Source organism: Helianthus annuus, chromosome 16, assembly GCF_002127325.2.
Source record: "Helianthus annuus cultivar XRQ/B chromosome 16, HanXRQr2.0-SUNRISE, whole genome shotgun sequence".
NCBI lineage: Eukaryota > Viridiplantae > Streptophyta > Magnoliopsida > Asterales > Asteraceae > Helianthus > Helianthus annuus.
Window position 1 is genome coordinate 151,925,896 of NC_035448.2, and position 4,827 is coordinate 151,930,722.

Consider the following 4,827-nt stretch of genomic DNA (forward strand, 5'->3'; position numbering starts at 1 on the left):
CAGTACAACTACTACCATAATGCAAACATAAATAAACATGGTTCAGGGGCTATGGCTTGTCCAGGAAAGAGCCATAAGCCTTGAACCCGGATGACTCTGAGTCTAAATGCAGCGGGAAATCCTGCTAAACCGTGCCAGATCCTTAATTCCCTGAAATACATGTAAGTTGAAAAATCAACAATAATGTTGAGCGAGTTCATGCGAAAGTGAGTAAATAAACCTTTATCTTTATCAAAAACCCTGGTATGTAGCAAATAAGGAAAAAAAAGAGATCACCAATGGTTTGCAAGGCCATTGATATGTGTAAATGCAAGTAGGAAGGCTCAAACCTAGCAAATTTATGCGTCGGGAACAAAGTCATCCCAAGGTCCGTTCTGCTGGACCTGGGACTGGGCTCGCTACACCCAAATAGATCTACCGCTCCTGCCCCTCGGTCCTACCCTGAGGATTAATGACCTCAAGTTTCCGCCTACCCATTCACATGATCTAAGTAACCCTCCTTACGCTAACCATACCATGTATAACATATCCATAATCATTGTAACATGTATTTCACCCCCGCAGTTTATAAAACTGAAAACAGTTAAGAGAAAAGGGGGACATGAACTCACAGTGAACGCGTCACAAAATCAAGCAATCCAATATCCAGGTGCTGTGCAACGACCTACATGTGCTAATTCTATTAGACGGATGGCCGTGCTTTAGCTTCATAGTTTACACTTTTGGGAAACAGTTAGTCAACCGTTTCGTATATATATTTGATACGCATTCTCCTTCCCAAGGATGGGGGAATTAAATACATGTATACTTATATTATTTTATTAAGTCCCACTTAATATATTTTATTTCTTATTTCAAAATATATTTATTTTTTTCCCAAAAAATAATATATTTCCTTTTTCTCATAATATTTTCCCAAAATAATATATTGACAACACACGCGCTTATGAATACTTCTGAATAAAGCGTAAGTTACGTTTTGGTGATTAAGTGGTAATGATAATTACCGTTGTAACTTATTTTCTCGACGTATAAGCGTTTGTATTATTTCGGGCTTGACAAGGTTAGTAAATATCATTTTTACTCTAAAAATAATATTTATATATCTTCACAAAATAATCATAAACAGTGAGGTGACAAAATATATTTACCGAATAAATATTTATCACTTTTAGTTTTGTGAAAATCCCACCTCCGATTATTTATAAATAAAGTTGTGGCGAAATATATTTTTGAAAACATGTCAAAGTAGTCTAACACTTGTAAATAATTCTAAGTGTTAGATTTTTAGAAAATTTCGCCAGAGTTTCCCCTGTAACTGGAGGTGGCCACGCTTTCAAGCGTATCATTTTCTTTTATAAAATCATCTCAACAATTTGTCAATTCAACCGAGTCATTTTTCCACTCTTCAAATAGAAGACTAGTATGTAAAACCGCGTTGTTTCATGAACTTGTAGTTTTTACAAAAACTACGGTGTAGATCTCGTTATTTTTAGTGGATCTATTCATAACATAGCTTAGTCTTGCAAAAACCTCGTTTTTGGAACAAATCACTTCTTACAACTTCCCGACAATTTTTGTAAACATTGTTATTTTGTCGGATCTTTTATTCTACAAGTGTTTCTACACTTGTAGTTTATAGAAATCGTATTTGTTAACACTTTATCCATTTTTATAAAAACATGATTTTCTCGACACCCGGTCCTACGAATATACCACTTGTACATACGTAGATCAGCTTGTTTTAAATACTATTTTTCATGTTAAAACACTTTTATACAAGTTCATGTTTCTCGTGTGGTGGAGTTTCACCTTTTAACCCTTGAACCGCTGGCATCTAGTGTATGCCAAAATTCGAGATCTTAACAAAGTCGGGTTAAACGATGATAAGAGCCACCACATCATAGATCGGGCCATTTTAATCAACATGTTCAAATACTACGACATTTACACGCGTTTTGAGCTTTTATCCAACAATATACACGTTTTAGTAGACTTTAAAGTTCCATTAAGCGGGTTACCGACATTCAACCGACAAATATCCTTTTAACCACTTTAGACATGACCAAAAATTAGTTTTAAACGTTATACCTCTAGCTCGGGGCTAGGGAAGAAACTAGTCGAAAACTGCGTGGATAATAGCAAACGGTAGAGGTCCTCCGCGTTCCGTTTGTTCCGAGCTCCGTTGTACGTAACCACCAACACTTGAGTATACTTGGAATGTCAAGACTTGAACCGAAAAATGGATGTGGGGGTGGGGTGATGTTCGGCCGAGAGAGGGGGCAAGGGAGGGAGAGAGAGTGAAGGTGAGGTGTGTGTGTGTTTAGGTGTGAGAGGTGAGGGTTATTTATAGAAAAAAAGTGCCTCGTTCCTCGCGTAATCTAATTTAATATTATAAAGGTGTACTCTCCCGGGGCCCACTAGTTGGCCGATCCCATTGGGATGTAATGGTACTCGGTTCGTTTCCAATCGTTCAGTTACGGTTCAGTTTGGTTAAGTGCGTTAACTTTAAGGTCTAACTCCGTTAGTTGTTTAATGCATTATAAAGCGGTTGTTAGGGTAATCAGGGACCCCAACTGGCTCAGAAAAGTACTAATATTAATTTTGGCAATATTTTTATGTTCCGGGTATTGTCCGGTTGTCCGGTCGGATAGTAATCCGTTAAAGTGCTTAAGATATCCGTTAAGCGTCATAAATAATATTTTTAGCGACACAATTTATTCTGCAAAGTGTCGGGAATAATTCCTCATATTTTGGCACTTTATTAATTAGCTAGAAGCTAGTGTGTTGATAAAAGTGCTGTGTTCCGTGCTTAAAGTATGTTTTAGGCACATCCAAATCTCTATATCTTATTCCTAGAGACGTAATCATACAACCCTTGTATCCCTACACACACTATGGGTGTAGTAAAATAATTCTGGCTCATTCAGGCCTTTAGAGGCAGTGTTTGCCTGATGCTGGTTATATCAGCATGTTCACTGTGTATCCGTTTAGTGCTACTGTGCTTTTGTGCATCATGTTTGTCACTAAGGTTCAGCAATTAAGTAGTGTAGTGACAGGAATATCAAAGTATGATGCAGATATGTACAAGTACCAACAATCAAGTAGCAGTTTATCAGCAAACTCAGTAAAGCACAGTAATTAGGCAATAATTAATAATTAATTAAGTCGTACGGATACCTGGTTTTGAGAGGGTTGTCACAGCTTCATCATCATCCTCCAACTCTGCCAGCCTCGCCTTCCAACCCTCTACATCCCATGTGCTTTTATCGAAGGCAGGATCCTGAGCCTCCATAGCCATCTGCAGCTGGATCTTATACATGGTTATTGCAGCAGAGACCTTGGCATCCTGGGTGATCTCATGCTTCTCATAATCAAAATTGATCAGCATTTTGGTAGCATCATCCTTGGTGGCTCGGAGCTCCTTCTCAAGATCAGCAATCTTAAGATCCTTCAGCACACCCATTTGTTGGAGGTCGGCAATTTGGCGGTCTTGATCCTCGACGTGGCCAACTTAAGTCTCTATCTCAGCAAATTTCTGCAAGGAAAACAAGGCATAACATCAGAAACAAGTAATCCTCAAAACTGTCAGGATACACAAACAGGGGCAGTGATCCTTACCTCGTTGAAGTAGTCCAGGAACTGTTGGCGGAGCAGGGGCAGACCTTGTAAATCCTCAGAGGCCTTTCTCTTCTTTCCTTTACCCCTGATAGGTGCTTTAGGGGCTGAAGCGGTTGGGCTGGCAGCAGGAGTCTTCCTCCTTGAGGATTTGACATTTGTGAGATCATCAATGCCAAACTTTGAAGCAGACTTAGAGGATTTCCCAGCAACTACACAACCAAAATAAGATAAGTATTCTAATTAAACTTGAAAATCCTACATAGAATTAATTTTTAAATGAGGATACTTACTTGACATTGTGACAGAGGCAGAGGATACTTCTTGAGAATCCTGGATGGCAACCTGAAAAGTTCTTATCTCCGGATCAAGCTTCTTAAAGGCCAAGAGTCTCTCTTTTGCAGCAGGAGTCAACCTAAGATGAGCAACGGATATAGCTGCACAATAAACAAGAAAATGTTAGTGATCCTTATCCTAAGGAACAAGTTCTATGGTGATCCTTCCAGGATCCTCTATCCTACCATGGGTGGCCCACTCCTTGGGCAAATCCTTCCCATTAGGGATGGAATCTCTCCTAACAAAAAAGAATCGTCGCTTCCAGTTCGTGTCATTTTTGGTCACTTTGAAAATTGGGTGATCCTCTCCAGCTTTTCGCTTGAATAAATATCGGTGGGATCCAAAAGTTGTAAGATCATACATCTCACCCAACTCCGCCATACCAAGGTCAATCCCCTCTTGCTCAATGATCCTTTCAAGGGTGTATAACACCCTCCAGATCATCGGCATAGCCTGGATATAGCAGATGCCGGTAAGGGAGGAAAAAGATTGGGTGAATTGAGGAAAAGGATACGAATATCCTATCAAGAAAGGGGTGACCGGGAAAGCTACCCAAGTCTCAGAGATGAAATCACTCAAAGCAGTAGGACTAAAAGACTTGAAAAGGGTTTCCGCCGGGAAACAACGACGGATTTTATCGATTTGAGGGTCGGTGAAGCAACACCTCTCGGAGGGGGAATCTTTGATGATCCCTTGACCCTTTAAGGGGCTGTTCTTCTTAGGATCCTTGCAGGGGGAGTTCCGGAGCAACCTCTTTACAGAAGAATGGAAAGAAGAAGAAAAACAGAGCAAGAGAGAAGAAGATGAAAAGGAGAATACCTGGTTGATCTTCTGAATACGGTTATAAAGGGAGTTGCTTTGAATTTAAATGCA